The sequence below is a fragment of the Aptenodytes patagonicus genome, chromosome 2 (genome assembly GCF_965638725.1).
Source record: "Aptenodytes patagonicus chromosome 2, bAptPat1.pri.cur, whole genome shotgun sequence".
In the NCBI taxonomy this organism is placed as follows: Eukaryota; Metazoa; Chordata; class Aves; order Sphenisciformes; family Spheniscidae; genus Aptenodytes; species Aptenodytes patagonicus.
The window spans coordinates 7,458,256-7,483,881 of record NC_134950.1 but is presented as its reverse complement, the minus strand read 5'-3'; the positions used below and the strand labels follow the sequence as shown (position 1 = coordinate 7,483,881).

General features: G+C 39.2%; 1 protein-coding gene and 1 long non-coding RNA gene across 2 annotated transcripts in view; both read right to left on the bottom strand.

The window, feature by feature from the left end:
- The window catches only part of ZFAT (zinc finger and AT-hook domain containing), a 125,575-nt gene extending 121,329 nt beyond the window's left edge, over positions 1-4,246 (bottom strand). Inside the window, exons 1-2 of the mRNA XM_076329056.1 lie at positions 4,177-4,246; positions 3,147-3,271 (exon numbers count right to left, since the gene is read on the bottom strand). The gene's annotated coding sequence lies outside the window, so the exon portion shown is untranslated. The remainder of the gene's footprint in view (positions 1-3,146; positions 3,272-4,176) is intronic.
- A 10,686-nt stretch (positions 4,247-14,932) lies between these two features.
- LOC143157317 (uncharacterized) lies at positions 14,933-23,244 on the bottom strand. The gene is made up of 3 exons (XR_012994758.1): positions 23,160-23,244; positions 20,891-21,082; positions 14,933-15,541 (listed from the first exon to the last, which is right to left on the bottom strand). It is a non-coding gene; the product is annotated as an uncharacterized LOC143157317 (long non-coding RNA).
- Positions 23,245-25,626: the final 2,382 nt, after the last annotated feature.

Here is a 25,626-nt window from a genome sequence, read left to right as displayed (position 1 = left end):
GTCTTTAAAACACAACGTATTTTACAATACAGGCAAGCGTTCTGCAGTTGAACGAAATCATTTCGCCCCTGCTGAAGAGGTCACAGGTATTGACAGGCTTGGTTCTGCACAGACGCTTCCCCCCAGGTCCGACGGGAGTTGTGAAGGCAAGAGGTAACAGAACAGGTCGAGCGGATGCGATGGACTAGTGACACCACCACTCCCCTGCAAGCCAAAAACTAACCAGTCCGCGCTTCCAGAAGTTCACTACCAAGCAGCAGAATATGAAGCAGAGTTTGAAAAATTCAGCTCAAGTAAACAAATAATGCAAGAACATGAACGTCAGTAGTAGCATTTGAGAGCACATATCCTAGTAGTTAAAAACCCCTAGCTGTTCCTGATTAACTCCACGTGAGAAAACGAGTATCTTGGTTCCATTTAGCTTAAAACACTTTCACTTGTTCTGGCATAAATGCATATAAAATTAATCTGGAGCCATTTTTGGACCCAAACTTCAATACAAAGCACGATGTACAAGTGAAATAATGGAAAATGTTCTTATCATACTGCCACCCACTTACTCTCTAGCAGCACACATGGCACATACTGTGGTATTTAGGCATCAAGAAGGGAAAAGAAAGCTTATATGGCAAATTGGCAAAACTAAAGATGTCTCTGCATTTTAATGTCGTCCCAAGAAGTTAAGACAAAAACAGAAGTCCAGTCCTGCTCTCCCTGGAGCTTAAACTGGCTTCAACAGCTTTGTTTACATACATAATATACAAATAAGTGTAAATCCCACTTATGCATAACTCCCTTGTAGAAAACAAGAATTTCTCACATTATTGAATATATGGAGTGGGTATATTAACCAAAATTAAGCATCTTCTGAATGCTCCTTGACTGGAATTAGAAACAACCTATTTTATTCTTTAAAAGTTTAAGTTTATTAACATGCATCAAAATGAGCATTAAAATTTTGTCATCTCCAATTCAAATCTGGCATTTTAAGGATTTATCATTAGAACTTCTAAATGATATGGTCTAACTACAGAGGTGCAGCAGCAAACAGCCCTGTATGAAACTGTTTATGCAAAGCGGTGCTTCTGTTCTTAGCATGTAGCTGTCATTTAAAAACTACTCAAAGAGTTACACAGTTGACTGAAAAATCTCAAACTGCACAAGTGTCCTCTGAATTGAAACTGATATTGCGTATATAAGATTCTTAAAAAATTTAGTTCCGAATTTTAGCGCTCCTCCTTCCCTTCCCTGGGTTTCTAATTTGGAAGTAACTTTTCTAGAAAACAAGTCTCTACGCATCTAAAAATGACAGGGTTGGTGTTTATTTTTTTCCTTTTTTTTTTTTTTGTGGTGTTCTTTGATTTTTTAATCAGCTTTAGCAAATAAAACTGGGAAGCAGCAGTAAATTTAAGATACAAAGGAATACCTCAATTCTCTGAAAGACAACAGGTTACTTCAGTTAAGATAGCCATTTTTGGGTTTTTTTCCCCTTTTTCAGCTTTTCAAAGAAAAGTTAGGAAGCAATTTTTCAGTTTGTAGCTGCAGCTTTCACTTCACTTAACTCGGTGTCTTGAAGCAGAAGCCAACAGATCTTCTCTTGGCCTTGGCCTCTAGCACCAACACCACGCATACACTGTGCCTCTGACCTGAAAACTCTATTTTAAAGTACCTTTTTTTCCCCCTTCTCATGAAGATTCCTCAGTCTGTTAAGATCCAGTTTGCTTCTTGTTTTCCTGCCTCTGTCCCGTAACACCAGCTTTTTTAAAGACTAATTTATGCAAGAAGGGGTAGGGGGTGTTTCTTTGTTTAATAGCAGAAGAAGGATTTCATTAACGCTTCTCTGAAGGCGACTGTATGAGATTTGTGTCTCCAGCTGACAGAGCTAGACCAGTAAAACCCTCGGCACGTGAGGCAACCGAGAAGTGCCTGCGCCTGGAGAACCAGAGGAGCTGTGAAAGTGGAAATACTGGGTATATGTTATGTCTCCATTGCAGGTAGGAGGGGGGAAGCAACCTACAATAGCTCCAGCAGACAGTTTAATAGGATAGACAAGGCTTCATGTGCAGCAGGCACAAAAGAGAGCATATTTCATGAAATCGCACTCAGCTGTAACGTTTCTGTTGACTATTAATACTAAATTGGAATCCAGGTCAAGGTGAGATTTGCTAGCTTACAAATTCCTTAGACTTTAAGGGTGAAACATCTCCAAAAAAGATTATTAATATATCACATTTTCTCCTAGTTAGTAGATAGTTAATTCAACTGATTTATTACTATTTGGGGAAATGGCTTATAAAAAAATGCATTAAGCTATGCACTTAATGTATATGTTTTCAGCATGTTTTCCATAACCTTAAGTAAACAGAGTTCAGTTCACAAAGCATCTTTCATCCCTGCCACCTCCCTTTTTTCCTGTCAAAGATAAAGCTTGTGTAAAGTTTGGAAGAACAATTTTCCACTTTATTAAAATGGCAGGGTTTAAAGATAGATAAAGCCATATTGTTTACAGGAAATTATTTCTCTACTGAGAAAGCGATGTTATCAGACAACAAATGATCCAGACTGACATGAACGACATTTCCTTCATTCGGCTTACAGGCCCCAAGCATTGTTTCATGGGTGAGGCTTTCCCCTCTTTTAAAGATGGACACGTTAGGGGTCTGCTGTTCCTTAACAGAGGGGGAAAGAAAACCCCAAACAACCCAGAGCTTTCCTGAACTTCAGCATCAGAGTTAAGACTCTTACTACGCACACTCAACTACTACAGAATCGTGTGGATTCAGTAGTGATTCAAGAGTATTATGTGGAAGTTTTAAGTGGTTTTACCTATGCCCTTAATCGCCACACAGGCAGAACCCCTACAAAACGTGAACTAAGCTGGTTAGAACTGGCATAGCTGCTTAAGAGGGAGTGCACTGAATTAGGGGAAGAACAATCTCAGTGAACGCCACAACAGACAAGAAAGGTGGGTATCCAATGTACTTTCATTTAAATAAGCGTTTGGATTTTTAGCATAAGACAAAACCAGGAGGAATTAATCAGAAGAGGAAATGCGCATTTTCAAAATTGCCATGAAAAAAACCATTAACTGTGCCTATGTGTTTTTCAAGAGAAGTTTAATTTTTGGCTAACGTTAAGTGACTTACCGTTGCTGCAGTATCTATGTAAAACTTCCAGACAATCTTATAAGTCATGCACACTGTATCCTTTTCCCAGCTATTTATCCAATTTTGTTTTATGCCGTCACTGGCACCATGGGATTATGACTTATCTGTTTAAAAAGCAGCAACACAATGGAAGAAAAAAGTGAACTACGTGATTTAACGCAGAGCTTCAAATTCCGCAGTGTTATTTTATGCTTGGACTCTTTGAACACATATTCTAGGTTAGAAGTTTAACTTCTTGTTTTACTTTAGCACAAACTAGACTGACAAACATTACCCAATAAATATGGCTGAGGAGAAAGAGTACGGGAATTAATCTATTTAATTCTCAAATTAAGACTGTCACAGAAAGTAAAATAAGTTAGCAGCTTACGCTTTTACAACATCTGCATGTGCAGCCAAGCACATAGAAGGATGCACTGGCACAATGCTCATTCTATCAAAGCCTCCCTAAAAAAACCAACAAAAACACCCCAACAGCTTGGCTTACCATTAGAAAATTCATCTCATGACACTGGTCCTGACACTTTTCAGTGTGTTGTCTCCCTTAGGAGGAGCCAAACTACTTGAAATTGTTTTACGAGAGTATCATTATAACCTACTCTACTGCCCATTTATCCAAGGAGTAGCTAAACAAAATTTAACCCCCCAAGCGTGAAACCATTATAGAACTCAAACTAATGCAGACCCCAAATATTCAAAATATGGTAATTAAATTTCAAGCTTCAATAGGCTCTTTGTTTTTACCAATTTTAACATTTTACCCCTACTTGATTTTTAACTGTCCCATCAAAAGCAGTCACAACTGTTCTTTTGATAATAAAAAACCAGTAAGACTCTAGTTTTGGTCATATTTACATTTCTGCAATATGAATTCTGGATCTCAAATGCATTTAAAACAAACCTGCTGAAACACCAAATACACATCCACATCTGCTCAGATTGTTTACTCACTATCCACCCTACCAATTAGTTCCAGATAGAGGCACCTGCTGAAAAGATGAATCTTTACCCCTTTTGGTCAGCGGTAATGTTGATTTGAGGATTCTTTCTTGCCATCAGACCCTTTTTTTGGTCACTGCACTATCCCTCGGCTACAGCAGTATGTGGCGCCGCAGAATACACCGAGGAAGGGAACCGACCCAGATTGAGAAAGAACAGCAAGTGCATTTCACCGCACTCAGTGATGCAATACAGAGCTGTGCATGCACTGCGTGTTCCTTTTAATGAGCAAGGGTAGAAAATCATTAGTGAAATAGGTCAAGAGCATATGTCAACATTAATCACCACGTAACACACAAAAGCAGAGCTGCAACATGTTCCAGCTTCACAGGTACATCCTCGCCTCTCACCGCCTTCTCCGTGCTTCTGTCCTGCTGTCAAAACCCGACATTCCCAGAGCAGGGCAACTCACAGTAGGATGCTTCTTCAGAACAGAGAGAAGATATACCGCAGCAACCTCGAGCGAAGTGCTCTCAGACATAGTTAGGGATGCCACGAGGCATCTAACTCTGGGGAACAGAGAGACATGCAGATTCTTTTCTGGAGGTAAGCTTTTTTGAACTACACGGTCCCTCCTGAGGAGGACAACTCGCATCCCTCATGCTTCCTTAGTTCACCCCAGCTGGAAAAAGTCAATGCGTTAAACAGATGCACTAAATCAAACTCCACTAGAACTTTTCACATGCATAGACATGTACACACAGTAAATACATGGCTGTACTGCAGTGTTCACACACTAGAATTCTGTGTAAATAGAGAATTTGATGCATTTTCTTGCATGCAATTGTTTGCAGTGCCATGTGTTACACATAACCCACCCACAAGGACTTCTGCAAGTTAAAAAGACCTCTTTTAGTTTGGAAGCAAAAAATAAAAAGCACAGCAAAGAGCTTAACTCTTAACAAAAAGGTGCTCATGTATGTGAATTTAAATGCAGAAAAATTCTCTTGATAATTTTGATAATGTATTTGCCTTGCAAGTAAGAAATGTTACACCTCAGGGTCTGAGCCTTTCAAAAACTCATGGACATACAAAATTGTAAAAATGGTCCTCAAGAAACCAGGTTATGCTTCACAATGATGACGAATCCAATGTCCTTCATTCTTTCATTTTAATAAAAATATCTGCATTCTTTTTGAACAGTTAGATTTGGTACTTGATATTCTCCAAATGCTGGAGCCATACTTCATTTAACAACGCATCCATCGCTAGTAGGAATGGGATTCCAGGAGAGAAGACACGATGTAAGAAGAGTTACACGAAAAGCGAAAGATGCTCGTCTCCTTCCTCGCTCTCCTATCCAGATTTTCCCCGTCAAAATGAGATGTTTCTCATTTTGTTAGATATAAAGGGCAGCAGAAATGGTTAAATCTTAGTAGTTTTACTGCTTTAATGATCTGTTGGTTTGGGTTTTGTTTTTTTTAGCATTACCCAATGTATCTATTCCTCCTTTGACAGTGAGCAAGTAGGTAACAAGTAATAAATCACTGCTGCAGCTGAGAACTGAACGTTCAATATAAGATTTTAGATTACTTCTCTATCATCAGGGCATCAGAAGTTACTTTTCAAGCGAAGATGTATTATCACAGTTTATTTGCAATTAGAAAAAGATACAGATTTCATCAGTTAGACTGCTTCACGATAAACATGTATGCCTTTATACAGCCAATATAAATCACAATTTGAATATTGACATTTATAGAAATACATACTACTTCCACAGAAATTATTTACAATACAATGTTTATTTGAATACTACTGAAAAATAGTATTCCGTTCTTGCCAATATGTCACTTGATCATTGAGGAAAGCTGCCTTTCCAAGTCAGTTGAAGTAAACATCCACCCCCCAGCCCTACCACTTGTTATAGCTGAGTGTAGGATGTTTACAGGAACTAAAAATTAGCTTAACAATACAAATACAGCATTGGCTTTCAAGGTATCCAAAAATGAATCTGCACAGACATACTTCAGTATGTTGTGAGCGCTACAATTTGCGCAGCTCATAAGGCACTTGCAACACTTAAGCCTTACTAACATTATGAAGTTGGAACAGGTATTTTTAACATTTAATCTTCTAAATACCACAACACGGTAATACACATCTGCAGTCCCCGATGCTGTAGAGGTACAAGAAGGAAAATAGGAGAAAGGTTTCTCACAGCCCGTGGAGATCAGCATTCTGTTGCACTTACCTGCCAAGGCCCTTGACGCTCAGAATAGGCACCTTCTAGAAATCGCAAATTCAAGTAATTTTCAAAACTGAAACACCACCAAAATACATACGGGAGATTAACGGGGTGGCACAAACTGGGTAACAGTCCTCAAAGATGTCCATCTCAAACTGTTTATGCAAAAATAAATCTTTGTGGTGTTGGACATTTCAACAGTTTCCTTAGTGTGCTAAATTTTACAGCTTTTGTTGCTACATTTGTACGTCTTCCTATTTGTGTTGTGTTTTCTTAAACTAATTCCCATTCCTCCTCCAGAACTTTTTCAAGGTACTCCCATTATTTCAATCTTTTTCATTCTTGTTTTCCTCCACATGGATTTAGCTACTCAGAAATACAAGTAATTGTAACAGCAAGAGAGCAGAACACTGTTTAGCTTCAACACCTTATCTTAGATTTTACAGGTATGTTTAATTTAATGTCTACAGTCTCAAACAAGATCTCAGCAGTCCAGGAAAATAATACTTCAATAAACTCAATCAGCCAAGAGGCAGGCCTCAGCCTTCTCAAAGCTCTCTTCCAAACAGGTGTTTTGATTTACTGGGGGGAAGGAACCACAGATGCAGATTATTTCACACATAGAGGAGGGGGAGAAGCCCCCCAAATGTTTCACAGTTGTTCTTTGTATGAAGAAAAACCACGAGCTCAGGCATTTCTGCTGAATGCAGCTGTGAGGTCACAGCAAGGGAAGACAGTGCTTCACAGAGGCCAGTCTAAAGTCATCGAGGACTTTGAAGTATTGCTCTTAAGCGGTCATAGAAACCACTCAGAGGAAAACCACAGGCAGCTAATCCAGACCCCAAACACTAGTCTTCACAGGCACTCCACTTGCTAAGCCAGTGAGGACCTTTGTATTCCTCCCTAGCTCCATCTCCAAAGGTACATTGCACCTGCATATACAGCGTATGACAGCCACCCAAAATTACTAGCTGTGTCCCTGCAGTTTCACTGCTGGCCTCTGCACCACCAACCTGGTTTTCATTCAGGTATTTTCCTCCACTTCGAAATCAGTGCACTGCAAAACATCAGAGACTGATCCATGACCCCTTATAATGCAAGCAATAGTCACGGGCCCCACGGTAATGCGATGGGGTAACTTGCTTGTTGATCACCAGGCTGACGTGTCAAGCCTCTTCCATTCCCAAAATTCATTGGCATAGTTGTGGCCCTGTGCTGCCTAATTCTGCAACAGTTGCTTCAAGTCCTCCTCCCCACCAGCAGAACTGCACAGCTAACATGCCAAATTCCATCATCCCTTCTGGCAATCCCTGTCCTGCGAGCTCACCTGGAACCATGGCGTAAATACGCATCTGGACACCGCTCTGAGAGACCCCACCTTCTTCAGTTGCAAACAACGGCCATGTTTGAGATGTGTTAAGATGGTCAGTACTTTGGGTGTCATGTATAGAAAAAGGAGATCCTTGTATTTCAAACACTTGGCAAAAAAACCTCAAACAAAAATGCAGTGTGTTTTTTTTAGATTTATTTATTTCTTGCAGTTACAAGCCACTTCAATTTGTTTTCATGTGAAGACATATGACAGCTGTGTTTGAGTACATGTATTAGATACTAGTACAATATAAATGTACGCATAAGTAAAATTCCACAAGACTGGACTGACAAACTGCACGTGAACTAAGCTTATTAAGAAAAAAAAAAAGCACTGTTGTTACCTGGCATGTGGAAAGGCTAAGACAGCACTAACCAAAATGACTATTAGATTAATTATGAGATAACATGTTTACTTTGATCATTCAGAGAAGTTTGTTAACAGAGAACACTTCCTTTCTTCTAAGTCCAAATACTATACACAACTAGGAAATGCTAAATATTTACAGCAAAGAAAGCCTGGAAAACAACTACCAGCACCTTTTTTTTTTTTTAAGGAAATTAAGATCTGTAGATTCTGCTTCAAAGTCCTTTTCATAAATACACCTACATGAATGATCAAGCCAAAGAGATAATATTTAAAAAACCTGGTTTTAACTGAGATTGTATCAAGTGTGCAAGTTGCTAAGTTGCTTTAAAAACAAATCTTTGTAGAGGTGCTAGCAATGAATTGGATCAAGAAGTAAGTTCAGTACCTCCTATCGCCGCACGTGTTCCTATGTCACCAGACAGAACACCCAGGTAACAAACAAAACAGTTACGGTCACGGGACCGTCACAGAAGAAGAATGGATGTTCTTGGTTCACATTTGATCATTCACTGCCCGCCTCAAAATCATTACCTTTCTAATGCTTATTAGTCTAGCCTTCCCAGGACTAAGAAATCCTAAGAGTTTTAATTCTGATAAATTAAAGAGAAAATCTTTCACTTTGCTGAGTATTTGTATCTTTGGACATAATCTTCTTTTACAGAATCGCTATAGCAAAGCTATATATATATATAATACAAATAATACCTAGGTTTACTATACTATCAAATAAATTAAACAGTTTTTCTTTGAAGTGTTAGGGAATAAAAAGACAACATTTTGGGAGGGGGAAGAAAGGAGAGCTAAAACAGTGCAAGAATACTTTGTCGTAGCAGCAGCAGAAGTTACTTGCATAGGCCATTCCTTTAAAAAATAGAAGACTAGAGAGAAACAAAGGAGAAAAGAAATCCCAGACAAGATCCAGGAAACAGCACGTGCAGCTCCCACTCTGAGAAAAGTGGCAAGCACTGAAGCTTTTTTGCAGATGGCTGTTCCTGTTGACATGATTGTTTTAAGTCATTTTGGAACTGAATCAGTGAAGAGTTAATTCTGGAGAAGTACTTTCAATAGCTGTTACTTACATGAAAAATAAAACCTTTAGTGCTATGGTGGGGGGTAGCACAAACCAAGATGACCATACCACAAACAAGCATGCATGCTATGCATTGTTAGCGCAAAAATACATCCCGTGTCGTATTTTTTTTAACCTTTATTTTGGCCTTGGGTTATATCCAGCTTACAAACAATAAGAGCACCACCCACTCATAAGGAGACTCAGAACGTGGAATTTCAGAAAAAACAACAAAAAGCAAGGCACATTAGGTAAAATGCCTGCTAAATATTTGACAGCATTTATAATAATTTTTCCTAAAAGTCATGAGTAACAGAAGCTGCTAAAACAGACAATTCATAAAGCAAGTCTGGTTTATGGATGATTGTACAAGAAGTTAACCATCACTCGCCGCTGTGTTCCAGTGAAGCATAATTCCGTAGCTCATACCACAAGGCAGCGAAGGACTCGGTTTTGAGTGATACATGTGCAACAGCTTTGCATCTCCATTTCAGACTAGATTTCAAGAAATCATACCTACACTATTAATAACAATCAGGTTAATTCATTCGAAGGCAATTCAACTGTGTCTATAGAAACAGCATTACAGAGAGATATATGCGCCCATGTATTTATGACAGCTTTTCCTTCTGATGTTGCCCAAGAATAGCCAGGTGCAGCAAACATCTGACTGAAAGCTAGAACTGGTACAGCTTCCAGTCGGGGATGTTTACAGCAACAGACTACTATAGATCACTGCAACTGGCTAACAGTACAAAGCAGCCGGTCACCTTTAGAGGAGGGGAAATAAAAAGGAAAAGATTTAAGACGTGCTGCATCTATAACATTCCAACCAATTACTGTTCAGCTAATTCTGAAGAAAACCTTATTTTCACATTCAGTAACAAAAATACAGTTCTAGATTCTCAACTGACATTAAATTAACAAAGTTTCTAAATGCAACATATTAGAATACAAATTCTCAATTTTTAATATACATTTTAAGATGTCTTTAGGTTCAAATCTATTTATTATTTTACTTATATTTTTATATTTATTTATAAATAGGTATTTCATTTCTACATTTGAAATATATATAAATCAAATAGACTACAATTTTTTTAAAGATCCCTTGACTTTACTTCCCTACACCCTCATTCCTGGAGCTTTCAAAAATGAATGGACTTCCACTTTGAACATCCTATGAATTTTGCAGATCGCTATCCTTTCATAATTATTTATATTTTTAAATAAGGCCATATGCAAAATTAAAGACAGTAGCAAAACAAGCCACGTTCATAATAAAGAAAATATCAGAAACAGAAACGTGACAGAATTCTGAAAACATTTACTTTCAGTGTCAGAATCCTACCTGATCAGTTTAAAGCTCTATTACAACCAACTAATAAAAAAAAAAAACCAAAGCCAAAAACCAAACACCAAACCACTTATCTTTGGGTAGCGTTGAGGGAGAGGGACAGGGAGGGAGGGAAAACAGTAACAGCCTCAGGATGGAACCATTTTACTTCCCATCTTCAACAAGTTACTATCAAAACTCCCACAAGACTGCATTCTGTTCTGCAACAATCAATTTCCTCTAAGTTAAAAGAACCTTTATAATAGTAAAAATTAGTATTTATGATGCATAACATTTAAAGAGGAAATAATTTAATTTAAACCAAAGTAATTTATTAAGTGCATTGCACTGAGTTAGTTGTTGCATATTCTCCTAACGCTCTGATTCCCCACTGTTGTGCACAGAAGTAATCCAAAAGTCAAAATTCAAAGGGCTCCCGTGGCGCTCCTGCTGTTGCTGAAGTTTCCCCCGGCTTTGCGATGGACGTGAAGGGTCTGAAACTGCTATCAGCAGATTTTTTTTAACCATGTAATTCTGGCTTGATCATATTCACATAATACTTATATGCCTTTCATTTTGTAGTTTATAGTGGAATGTCTTCCTTTTACTAACAGAGCTGAAAGCATATTGATATACTCCCATTTAGCAGTCTTTATCCCTTCAGAAAGAAAAAATTTTGGCAGTAAAAAGTTTTCTACTGCCAGATTATATGTAGACTTCAGCAATTTAAGGTTGCTTGTTCTGGGGGATTCTGTTTAGGCCTCCACAGCAACTCATAAAAAAAGAAATTATGACAAGGAGTTTAAAAGTGAAGAAAAATTACAATATTCAAGATTTCTCAGTTACAGAAACCCAATCACATCCAGTTTTCAAATAAAGGTTTCCTCCTGAAAGATGAAAACTTGTTAGCAGTAAGTGAATTTCGTTATTGCAGCAGTATGCCAAGATTAATGAGGAAGCTGCATGCAGTCACTATGGATACCATGCTGACCTTCATTATTTTTGAGAATAAATAGTTAAAAAGCCAGTGGTCATTTGCAACAAAGGCCTCTTACAGGCTGTTCCAAAACTAAAAATTCCTATTTTACATTGGAAAGAAATAGGCTATTTCATGCAGAGGTAGGCACATGGTATTTGACTAATTAGGTTGTTGAGCATTAAGTTGCAATGAACCATTTCTTAGACTGCTTTCCTTTAACACTTACTTCTTAAGGAATAATGAAGGTTACTACAATGTCACCTGCCCAAAGAGAACAAACTCCCCACCACCCCCTTTTGTTTTAACATGTAAATCATCATAAAATAGCCAATATACATGACGATGAAGTCTCTTGCTGCTTTATCAAACTCACTGTCAACTACAAATACTTACACAGCATCTTAGAAAGTGATTATATTTGTATAAAAGGAGTTGAAATTTTCATTTCCAAATGTGGTGTTAAAGAAGGTAGAGGCATTACAGATCACTTTGTACAACTACATGCTTGAAAGATACAACTTCTATAAAAGTTCCATCAAAATTGAAGCTGTATATTTATTACAAAGCATGTTCAGCTATTCTCCCAAACTTTCTTTTTGTAAACAAATATCAGTAGACAGCTTATTCCAGCTTTTGTCAAAGGCACTGCCCTCTCATTTGCGTAAAGCTTAAAAGCACTGAAAACAAACAGGATTTATTCTAATGTCATCACAAACCAAGGAATATTGACTGCTGGCTTCTTGTTAATGCCTTTAACTGTTTTTGTTAAGAACAGCAATAAAAGTATCATTCTTTGAAGTGCGAAATCCCCTCCTAACTGCACATGTAGAGAACATGCAGACAATGCAAATCTTTAAGACTACGTGAAGTCCTTCTGACACAGGAAATTTACCTATTTCTCATTTTCCAACAGCAATGTATGATCACCTGCCTAGGAACTGTTCTTCAGCTGACAATAGCCCAGAATAACAGAAGAGGTTTAATACTAAAAAAGGGACACCATTATGATACTTAAGTTTGTGTTCATTCACGATTTCCAAATCAAAGCCATGCAGGCCACAGAGATTTACTGCAGTTTTCCCAAGCTTCAGGCATTATTTTACCAGTCACACTGAACTTTTACTGCACCTTACGTGAGCACCTTGAGCAAAGAGCTCAACAAGATAGGAGGAAGGAGGGGAGGAAGGAGAAAGGAAGGGGGGTGAGGAGGGAAGCTGCCGAAGACAGCTTCTTCCTTCTCTCCTCCCCACCCCTTAAGACGTCCTCACTCTACAACCAGCATGACCACTATAATTCATTGAATTTGAAGCCTCAGCTGTCACACAAATAGTTAAATGTAAACAGAGTCAAAGGAGCCCGTCTGCATGCACTCTTGTGTGTGTGTGTGTGTGTGTGTTTTGGAGTCAAGGTCTTGTCAATCGGTCCATCTATCAGTCAAAGCAATTTAGCCACAGATGCCTGATGCAAGCAAAAAAGTGACTAGAACTGACAGAGGGAGACAGATGCTCACTTTTCCTATGATTTTTTTTTAAAGTCGCATATTGACCAGAACAGAATTGAGGATTAAACATTAAATCCTAAATATAAAAGGGATTCTTGAACTGCACACAAATTTAAAAAATAGTAGGAAGAACTTCACAATGGAAGTCAACAGCCAGCATTCACCAGTTTTCTAGTAGTTAAATCTGGATTTTAAAATTCTACTGTATACTATAGTATAGTCTGTTTAAAGACTAACGCTACATGAATTGATATGCTCTCACTATGCTCTTTTCTCCTTCCCCCACAAACTCCTCCTAAGTATAAATCTAGGAAAAGAGATTAATATAAATCCAAACATTTATTTTGAATAGATTCTTTCCCTTTTTACCTTATAGTAGTGCAATTATACCAAACTATTTAAATACAAACCCATTCCTCTGATACTACAGTTAAGTAGCCAGAACAGATTTTATACTCAAGTCCCTATTTTTCTTTCTTTCTTTGGTGGGGGAAGGGGGATCAGGGAGGGGAGAACAACTTCTTTTCACTAGACAGCTTATTTCAAAACTAAATGCTCAAAGAAATTTATCCAACTCTGAAGTATTAAGTAATTAAATTCTCACCATTTTTATACAGTTTTAACTAGCCTTATAGTTCACAAGCATTTTTATTCCACTTTTTCAGGGATCGCAAAGAATAAATGAAGCTATTTGCCCTGGGTCAAACAGTGTGTCTGAATCAGCACTACATTTTAAGAACCGTAGCTTGCAGCTTGTATGTAATCCAAATCACATCATCTCCAATAGCACTTATGTCATGCAGTGATTCAGATGTGTGTTACTGCCTTGAATACTGATTGTATGTTGTAGTGAGCTTCTAACACCCACAGAGAGCTCACTGCAGCACCAGAAGTTGTTAATGCATGATGAATTATGATGAAGTAGGAAGCGTACATGAGTAGTTTTAACACCGCATTTCCTGTGTATTTTCAGGAAAGCACACACTGCTTCTTTTGATCACTAATACATACGTGGTACAACTAGCAATTTTGGTACAAGAGGTAGAAGGTTTTTTGTAAATTGGGCCATGAATTCTAAAACAGCGAAAGAGATTGAATCTAATATTACCAATTGTAAAGAAAGAGGGGAAAAAAGGTGTCTTGGTATTTTAAAAATATATGGGAAAGCATGAAAGTAGAACGTTACTAACACAGCCGAGACCGAATTTAAGTGAGGGCTGGACACATATGCCGTAATAATCATTTCAGAAAAACAAACACCTAGAAGTCTGTGTTGTAAAATAATATTCTTACCTGACAAAAGGAGATCTAAGGAGGACAAACTACAGGAAAAGGATGATGGTGTGAGCCAAAATAAAGTTCAGATTCAGAAGGGCCTCTGCCCAATTGCCCCACATCTGAGCCTGAACAAAGTTAGAACAAAATAATAAATTTAGTCTGCTATGGCTAAGAATGATGGCACCAATTAGACATCCCCCACCCCACCACCACAGTCTTGTATTGCTCAGGCTGAGCAACACAGTTCAGCCTGAAGAAACCATATGTTTATTTACAGAATACCATCTTGGCTCTCCATTAGGTGGAGTAACATACCCAAGAAGTTATTCAGCCAAATTAAGTCTTTATTTCAGGTAACTTAGAAAGTTCTGCAGTAATCTGTCATCTCCACACTCACCACAGGGGGCAGGAAGTGGCTAATCCAAGATCATTTTGCTTTAAAAATGAACTAAAAACCCCAAAAAATCCATCTGCCACACTAAACTTATCATAATGAATTATCCTCATAAAAATCCCAACCAATAAGTCAACCTGCAGTCAGGAACAGAAAAAGGAAGAGAGAATATTAGCACCCTTACTTGTATTTCTCTTCCTCAGAGCACAGACGTTCAGCAGTTTATATTGCTGTGTGATATATAGCAACATGCACTGCTATTTTCACTTTTTTAGATTTTAAACTTTTCTAGCAGGATAGCTACATTGCAGTGCATTGACCATAAGAGAAACCTGAACAACTAGAACTACAAACTTAGGACAAATGTGAATACTCTGAACATATTAGGCCAGATTTCACATGAAGATTCGCTCCCTTTCTTGATGATCCCATAAATATATTCCTTCTTCAGATTTATCAAGAAATTTTGATTATACAAGCTCAATGGATTTAACATATAACTCAATATTGCTGTCCACAGTACAGTTCTAATTTAATAGTTTCAGCTATTTACCTTTCTCTTTTGGTCCCCTTTACAGGAAAGGAATTTCTCATTCCTGGTAAAGAGCTACACTGAAAGTAGATTGTTTAATCTGGGGTAGATTCTTGGAGATACTTAATTAAAAACTATTAAAACAAATCACTTTAAATATTTTACTGCTACCTCTACATGACATGTCTCCATGTTATTCTGAAGAGTCTTCCAATTCCTAATTTAGGCCCATAGTCTGCCTTTTCTTCTTCCAAGGTAACCAATATCTCTGGTCCAAGATGACAAAGCTGTCTGTAGAAAATGAGCTCTTTCTTTTTAAAGACATCTTTAAGTATAGGATTCAGAAGATCCTCCAACCTGAAAAATACAAAGAAAGTTCACACTACTGATTATACAATAACTGATCTGATCACTCTCTCTTTAAGAGAGTGGAAGACAGAAGCAGGAGGGCAAAAAACCACCCTAACACTTGACTAGAAACAGAAACAAAGAATACATTTAATAAATGTTCTTTGCAGTAGTATCAGAAGAGCTCTACCCACAAAAAAATAACCTAAAACCAAATAATTCAGTCTTTACTATTTCCAGTAGCAAGTTTCCTAAAATGTTGAAGCCCTCCATGCCTGCCGACTCAAACATGGCCAAGAATGAATGGAAAAACCTCCGTGAAAAGATTTGGACCAAAAAAAGCTATATAAATATGTCATTTGTTAGGCTAGGTTGTTGGGATTTTTTTTTTTTTTTTTGAGTGGATATCAATTAAGTCTGGTGCAGCAGACTCGAATCAATGACACATTTAGCACACTCCTTCACTTAATGACTTTTCACTCACATTTGCAATTATAATTCTCTGGTGACATCAGCTGCCAACAATAGTTCTCTGTAACACTGTGATGGAAACAAGTTGAGAATTGCAAGGAGACATTCATACTGCCAAGTCCCTCTGCTTACCTTTGCTGAACAAGGACACATTTGGATAGTCTGTTAACATCAGCAGTCCAACAATTAAGGCTACGCCGTATTACTAGATTGCTGGAGAAGCTGGTAAGGGCCAGGGCACCAAGAGATCTACAGGCAATACAAGACAAGTGTTCCCATTTTAAGGGTAATCCCATGTGAACTTATTCCAATCTTTGCAAACGAGGATAGTTGCAAATATGACAAATCCTGGCATTCTCACACTTAATTTTGGTAAGCTCCAATTTTGGAGATTGTTACTGCAGCCTGTGGACTTTGGTGAAAGTACAGTGTCGCATATTTCCCCTGCTGTATAAAGTGAGCTCATCTCCTGCATTGCAATTAAATCTGAAGGATATCAGACTGCGAAATTATCTGTACACCAGTATCAATCCTAACCTTGCTCCCAGAGCATATACAATTTTTTTTAATTACTTCAAAGAAAATAAGCTCAACCCAGCAAGCATGCAAGTCACGAACATCAGGTAAGTCCATGGCACCTGGTTTTACAAAGCATCTTTCTCCTTATACACAAGTTAAAAAAAAAATTATTTGTTTTGCAATAATACCCAAGAGACCCATTCTTTTAGGTACACATATACAGCCTGCTTCCACAAAGGAAACAGTCCACACAAGAACAGCATGCAGTCATGGCATCCACTTCAGGATCAACAATCTCAAAAACAAAACAAAAAGCATACAACATAAAAAAAATACAAAACACCTTTCAACTACTCTCAGAACGATTATCTCTGTTTAAAATGTAAATCTCACCAAGTTCTTTTCAGAAAATAATTTTCAGAATTTACTGACAGTAACTGGAAACAGACATAATGCGCTGGCAAAACAGTTCATTTTTAAAACATTACTCCATATTCTCAAATCAATTTTACATAGGATCTGACAAATATACTTAGAAAATTACTACTTTCATAGCCTCTCAAACACCATTTCCTCTATAATCAAGCCACCTCCTTCAATAATTTATAACACAACAAGAATTAAAATAGACTTTCCTAGTCTGTATATTTGCCAGAAGTATATCTGACAAATTTGAGTCATGTTTCCTTAGTTGGAGCAATATAACATTTAACATTTAGTTATGGGACTACAATAAGAGGCACTCCATTTTTTTTTGAGAAGACAGAAGTGACTTTTAGCAGGAAATTTTTTTCTATATCATGAAAATAATCTTTGATTTTCATACTGACTGTTAAAAATTTTGCTTACCAACTACCAAATGCATTAGTCTTCTTTTGCTGTATTCTATACAGAATTACCAGTATCATCTAGAAGAAGGTGTCATGGCATTCACAGAAGGTTCCTGACAAGCACAAAACCCACCATACTCATGTCTGAGAAAGTCAAAAGAGGAGGTACAGAGTACCACCAACTTCTGGAAGGCACGTTCATTTGGAATTAATTTTTAAAGATGTGGACAAAAAGATAATCATGAACAGTTGAAGATTTATCAAAGGCAGAATGTACCCAACCAGCCTCCCATGAAGAGCTGGGGGGCTACTTTCAAAGTTGAACGGCACATGTAACATGCTTTGACTTTAGTATGGCTTTCAACACAGCCTCCCACCACAATCTCACCTGGGAGCTGAGGAAGCCCAAGCTCATCAGCAACCAGGAAGATGACACAGACTGCACCCTCAGCAAACTGGCAGGTGATAGTAAAGTGGAGGGGGCAGAGAAGAAGAGGAGGCTGACACAGTGAATGGCAGCACTTCTACCAACAGAGACAGGCTATGATAAACCCGAGGACGGGGCCAAAAGAAACCTCATCAGGTTCAAGAAGGAGAAGCACAAAGCTCTGCACCCAGGGCAGAGGAACCCCATGCATCAGCACAGGCTGGGGAGAGCTGGCTGAGTAACAGCCCTCCTGGAAAGGACCCAGGTGCTGGGGCAGAAGCCAGCTGAAACGGGAGCCACCGTCTCACTGCAGAGAAGGCAAACCACAGAGAGGACTGCAGGTAAGGGATGTTATGCCTTCTCTGCCTGCCACTGGCAAGGCCACTCTGCAGATACCGAGTGCTCAGGTCAGGACCCCCACTTCAACGGGATGCTGAGGAACTAAGGAGGGTCCAGCCCTGGGCTACCAAGGTGGTCAAGGGCCTCAGGGACATGGACCTGTTTTCTCTGGCAAAGAGTAGGCGAGGACCATCTAAGAGCTGTCTACAGCTACCAAGATGGGAACTATAAAGACAGTCAACCCAAACTCTCTTAGCACTAGCAGACAGGATAAGAGCGAGCAATGGCCTCAAAAGGCAGCATGGGAAATTCAGGTTGGACACCATGACAAACTGTTTCATCACTAGGAGGGTGGTGAAGCCCAGGAATAGGCTTCCCAGAGAGGCAGTGGATTCTCTGTCCTCGGGGGTTTTCATGGCTTTGCAGGACAAAGCCACGGCTGACCCCACCAAGTGCTAGTTAGAGCCCTGCTTTGAACAAGTGGTTGGACCAGAGACCTCCAGAAGTCTCTTCTGACCATTACACTTGCAACTCCATGATCTCATTAATTCCTGTAATATGCTTCCAGCAATACAGCCTTGTTTATATAATTATTCTCAGACATGATGAAGTCAGTAAGTCTTTGGAAAAAGAATTATCCATAGATGACATCAGTACAGACTTTCCTATAAATAGCCAGGTGTCATCAATAGACTACAGTGCCAGCAGCTCTGACAGTTCAAAATCACAAGTATTTAATGTTAAAACTATTTTAATCAGCTGGTGCCAAATATTTTAAAAAATAAACTACAGAGAAAATAGAAATTACATACCTAAGCCTACTGAATTTAAATATGCTGCCAAACACTATCCCATGGTCACCTTTGTAGATCACTCATAATGTCCTTCCAGAAAAAAAAACTCAAGATTATAATTTTATGCCAGTTTCTTTAAGACCAGGCAATATGAAAGATATTTTCACTTACTTTGCTTATAGAAGCTCCCTCAAATTTGAAAAAGGCAGTAGAATGTTTCCCACAAGACAATTTTGAACATGAAATTTTTAAAATTTCACTCTTAAGCAATACACAAGGATGCCTTACATTTAAGGAGAGGCTACAGATTTTAAGTCTCTATTTTTCCCTAGCAAGTCTCAATTTTGTTTCCTCCCAGTATTAAATATAGCTTTTCAAATCATAATAAGCTAAATACAGAAGATGGACAGTATGACCCATCAAACTGTTCTTTTGTCACACTATAAATGCAGAGCTTTACTGAGAATCAGAATTAAACCAATTACAGTAAACAAACAGTTTGGGAGTAACTTAAGAGTAGAAGGACTGCTTCCTACAACTCACTCCTAGGACCACACAGATTAAGCAACAATTCAATGCAATAGACAAAACAGCTTGGTGAAGGGGAAAGCTAGGTCATTCATCTGACATAATCCCGCTTTTTGGGTACTTCTGGTCTAGTGAACCTTGAATTATCTCATGCTGTCACTGAGTTTCAAAATAAGAACGAAAGGTACTCAATTTAATCAATAATACTAGTAACTAAAATGAACTCTCACTTCCTTCCATTGACTGTTTTTTTTTTTTCCCCACACCTTTTGGTGTGGAAAATAACCAATGTATTAATCTAAAGAAAAAAACCCTATGCCTACATTAGAGGGTAGTGTACTGCAAGAGGAGGAAATCTGCAAAACAAAACCATTTGTGCTGAAGACAATATTCAAACTACGTATATTCCAGGGGATCTCACTTCAGAATTAGCTCTAGTCCTACCTATGGTCTAAATAGCCTTAAAACAAATGCATTAGCCAAGTCCAGAGAAGCACACTTTTCAATTTTGTTTCATCCAAAAGAAGCCGATTTGCATGTTCCACAAGAACAGCAGAACAGAAATTGGAGACCATCAGAACAGTCATGTCAAAATTGCGTTCCTGATCCCAGTTAAAACATGAATGTAGTTCACTACATGACCTTTCAACTGCTGTGCAAGTTGAATCAGTTTAGTGAGACGTCCACTGTGTGCCAAAGTAAGTGGCAGGAGAAGCACATGCAGCAGGAAAGCCTTTCTGAAGCTTTAAGCCATTATATAATTCAGCAATACGAATTAGAATAATATCCCAATGCAGTTTCATTTGGCAGCAAATTTTCTAAAAAAGTTGGAAATTTACAGGTCCATTCTGGGGTACACATCAATGTTCACAATGTCAAGAAATATCCTAAACCTGCACTGCCAAATGCTGTCCGGTCAGAGCTACTTCTACTATTTGGGGAGCCCTGCTCTGAGCAGGATTTTAAAAAATTTTGTAGGATAGGCTACAAATTATTCCTACATTCAGTCTTGGCAAAGTACTCTCTCAAAGAAAATTATTTAGGATTCATCATCTTCCTCTCTGAAACCAACCAACCAAAAAAAAAAAATCTATGTCTTAGGGGAAAAAAACAGGATCAGTAGCAAAGAATGCCATCATCCAGCCTACAGTGATAAGCATTCTGGAGATAATAACGCACAGTTATTCCAAAGTTAATCCTGAAGCAATTTTTATTAGCTGCATTTGAAGTCACAGAACCTAAACACTTAAATTTTGTGTGTGCCTGCAAAATACAGAGTAATGCATGAATGCAACAACTACATGCAGCTGAGATCTTCGTCACACCTCAAATAGAAAACAACTGTGCAATAAGAACATCATTTAGTGCAATTTAGTATTGCTTTATAATTATCTTAATGAGGGAGGCTGTTGCACAATGGCTGTTCCAAAAACACGAAGAGAATACTCACGCCACAGAGCCTGACTACTGGTGCGCTTTCAGGATGGTTTAAATTGAACATGGTAAGAACACTGGGGCAGAAGAGTAGTCCTGCTCTCTGTCTTCCAGCTGAGGGATTCCTGCTTCCTTCACTGTTACAGGAATTTCATAATTTCATGATGCAAGTTACTCAGACAACCACTATATTAGCTGCAAACCAATCCTGGAGAGAAAAAAAAAAAGAAAAGAGATCAGTTTTCTGCTACAGCAGGTATCCAGTTACTGGATGGCAGTACAATCCTTCGCACCGACCGGAAGAAGGTACTGTATAGGGCAGGACTGCCTGTTTTGGTGGCAATACAGTGTTAAATCAATATAGGTGGATTGTTTAACCACAACAGGAACCTTCCCCCCCCCCGAAAAAGAAAAAGATAGCAATACTTAAGACCTCTGGTATCAACTTTTTGAGTGGGGAACAGTAATGTGAACGAGCTGTATATCTCATAAAGACACAGTAAACAACGATAAAAAAAAATGAATTTGGCAAAATCATGCTCCCTTAAAGGTAGTATCAACTTTATAACCATACAGATGTAGCTTCAATACTTCCATGCCTTGCAGCAGGAAACTGACATTTGAAAAAACCAGCAGAGGAACACTGAGTTGGTTGCCTTTCACTCTCTGCATCAAAGTTCACCCAACTGCAAGTCTGAAAACTGTCCTTCAGCATTTTTTGTTAACACTGCATGTTAACACGGAGCTGCTCCCACAGACGTCTCTGCCAAACACAGTCAGCAGACACTACCTCCACAGAAATCAACTGAGCAAGAGTTACACGGCAATCACTTTCCCTAAATGCTGCAGAGAGTCAGAAGTCTGTCTTACGTTACCAATGCTCCACCTGCTGGTATGCGGACAGTGCAAATTAGTCCAGAAAGCATCCTGACCTTGGAGAGGCAAAGACAAACCAAAAGAATGCAAAAATAAACAAAAATGTTTCCGAGTAGTCCAAAGCATCTAAAGCACCTAAGGCAAAACCTCCCCTGAAGAACTTGCCAGTATAATACATTGCTGAATACAAATATTCCTGAAAAATATTTGTGAAAACCTCTAACCAAGGATGTGGTTCAACCCTCCTTTGGTGGTTGGCCGGCTACTAACGTGTTAACATTAGTTACCTCTTTAGGTCAAGGGTACAGCTCTGCAGAAAAATTTGCATGAGAGATGCAAGCCAAGCCTAAAAGTGGAGCTCCCCCACAAAAACATCATTAAGTCTAGACTTTCTACATTATAAACTTGATTTTATCAGGATTTTAAAGTGAACTTTACTAGTGCCCAAAATAAAATCTCATTAAAGCCAGGCATCTCCCCAAAACAAATGCCCTCCCACACGCCCCAAAAAAATAAAGCTGCCCACCTCATTTCACCACGTTTATATATGAAAAATAATGTGTTTACAAAAATAAAAAATAAGCAAACGCGTGGCTCTTAATAGGAATCCTGCCATCCTCAGTTCATAAACCTGATGATGTTCCCTGAAAGAGGTTTGAAGAGAAAGGATACTACAGTCCTTAAGACTGTTGAAAGAGCTGAAAGATATCTTCATTCAGCTTTCCACAAGGACTATCATCTGTTTCAATTGCTTTCTTATAAGCCAAAGAAACCAGGATAGGTAATTGAAGAAAACTCTCAGGGTGTTTGGAGATTGACTCAACTGGTAAATCAGCTATTTTCCTCAACCTCTTCTATGTTGTTTACCTGCAAGTGTGGGACAAGTTACTGAAAGCACTTTTTACAGACACCCACTACTTCTATTCTTTATCTGAGTGACCAAAAGCAAATTCTCAGTCAGTTTTGCAGAACTGTTGTATCTCAAGCAGAGGTCAGTGGAGACCACGTTAGCTCAATAGAAATGTTGTAAAAACGAAGAAACTCCTCTGTGAAATAAATTCAATTGAAAAAAAAAATTCATGTGCAGTTTGTAATCTTCTTTCAATGTGAAGAATTAAAACGTAACTGGTAGTAGAGTAATAAGCATCAGCCATAGCATTTCTAGAACAAATATATTCTGTAAAATCAGTTAAATAAAAGTTCACCTGTACAATGGGACCAATGAAGTACACTTAAGGAAATGCTGCAAATACAGGCTTCCAGTCATTGTGTAAAATAAACTCAAGCACCAACAACAGACCAAAATTCACCGCCCTACCACAAAGCCACTGCTTTGGGCATAGCAATCTTGAAATGATAGAGTTTTCAATTCTTGGAGAAGTAAGGAGGGGGGTCAGCAGAACTGCTACCTTGGACTTCCAGAGGGCAGACCTTGGCCTCTTTAGGAGACTGGTTGACAGAGTCCCTTGGGAGGCAGTCCTGAAGGACAAAGGAGTCCCGGAAGGCTGGACGTTCTTCAAGAAGGAAATCTTAAAGGTGCAGGAGCAGGCTGTCCCCATGTGCCGAAAGACGAACCAGCGGAGAAGACGACTGGCCTGGCTGAACAGAGAGCTTTGGCTGGAACTCAGGAAAAAAAAGAGAGTTTATGACCTTTGGAAGAAGGAGCAGGCAACTGAGGAGGACTACAAGGATGCCGTGAGGTTCTGCAGGGAGAAAATGAGAAGGGCCAAAGCCCAGCCAGAACTTAATTTGGCTACTGCTGTAAAAGACAAAAAATGTTTCTATAAATACATTCACAACAAAAGGAGGGCTAAGGAGAATCTCCATCCTTTATTGGATGTGGGGGGAAAAACAGTGACAAAGGATGAGGAAAAGACTGATGTACTTAGTGCCTTCTTTGCCTCAGTCTGTAATAGTGAGACCAGTTGTTCTCGGGGTAAAGTCTTTGACACCGTTTCCCACAGCATTCTCCCGGAGAAATTGGCTGTGCATGGCTTGAGCGGGCATACTCTTTCCTGGGTAAAAAACTGGCTGGACGGCCGGGCCCAGAGAGTTGTGGTGAATGGAGTTACATCCAGTTGGCGGCTGGTCACGAGCGGTGTTCCCCAGGGCTCAGTTTTGGGGCCAGTTCTGTTTCATATCTTTATCAATGATCTGGACAAGGGGATCGAGTGCACCCTCAGGAAGTTTGCAGACGACACCAAGTTGGGCGGGAGTGTTGATCTGCTCGAGGGTAGGAAGGTTCTGCAGAGGGACCTGGACAGGCTGGATCGATGGGCCCAGGCCAACTGTATGAGGTTCAACAAGGACAAGTGCCGGGTCCTGCACTTCGGCCACAACAACCCCATGCAGCGCTACAGGCTTGGGGAAGAGTGGCTGGAAAGCTGCCTGTCAGAAAAGGACCTGGGGGTGTTGGTCAACAGCTGGCTGAATATGAGCCGGCAGTGTGCCCAGGCGGCCAAGAAGGCCAATGGCACCCTGGCCTGTATCAGAAACAGTGTGGCCAGCAGGAGGAGGGAAGTGATCGTCCCCCTGTACTCGGCACTGGTGAGGCCGCCCCTCGAATACTGTGTTCAGTTTTGGGCCCCTCACTACAAGAAGGACGTTGAAGTGCTGGAGCGTGTCCAGAGAAGGGCAACGAGGCTGGTGAGGGGTCTGGAGAACAAGTCTTATGAGGAGCGGCTGAGGGAACTGGGACTGTTTAGCCTGGAGAAGAGGAGGCTGAGGGGAGACCTCATCGCTCTCTACAACTCCCTGAAAGGAGGTTGTAGCGAGGTGGGTGTCGGTCTCTTCTCCCAAGTAACTAGTGATAGGACGAGAGGAAATGGCCTCAAGTTGCGCCAGGGGAGGTTTAGATTGGACATGAGGAAAAATTTCTTTACTGAAAGAGTGGTTAAACATTGGAACAGGCTGCCCAGGGAAGTGGTTGAGTCACCATCCCTGGAAGTATTTAAAAGACATGTAGATGTGGAGCTTGGGGACATGGTTTAGTGGTGGACTTGGCAGTGCTAGGTTAATGGTTGGACATGATGATCTTAAAGGTCTTTTCCAACCTAAACGATTCTATGATTCTGAAGAGTCAGCTGCCTTAGGCTCCACTTAAATTCAAGAAAGAGTATCACAGTTGGCAATATTTGTCAAGCTCCATATGCAAATGAAATCTCACTTTTAATCTTTCAAATTCCAACTTAACTACAATACTACTTAAAAGTGGAACTCCTCAAACCGATTATATTCTCCAACTTAAATCAGTAGCCTAAAAGACAGGAAACATCACAGAGTTATCAATGACCTGTACACCACAGTGCTTTAGTCTCCAATGATCTGAAAGTCCTATCTGCGCAAAGATTAACCAGACGGCTAAAATAGCTTCTTGACTCTACAGGGGGTGAAGAAATGACTGAAGCAGACAGCCACATAGTTCAAGTTAACAGCATATTATAAACTGTCTAAACTATTAAGGAAAATTCTACAATAGAAGATTTGTAGTTTATCAGTAAATTGACAGAAAACCAGTATTCACCTTTTCATTTAAAGCAGGTGACTTAGGAAAACATTCCTCTTTTCACAAAAAGAAAAATAATTAATGATTAACAGTCTTTGAGAACTGCAGCAGAGGTTTGGTTTTATTGGGATGCCTGGTATTCTTAGGAGAAATTTGAAGTAATACTATGCACAACAGCAATTCAAGCTGTTTAAATAAATGTCTTGTTTCTTAATTTACATATAAGCAGGAAATCAGGTATCATGAACTGTAACAACAAGGAACTTCACACTGAAATTTGTGTTGTATAAGAAAGAGCAACAAATAAACCAGTACTTCTCCCTGATATTGTAGTATGCAACTTCACATTAACATACAGAATCACAGCCTCA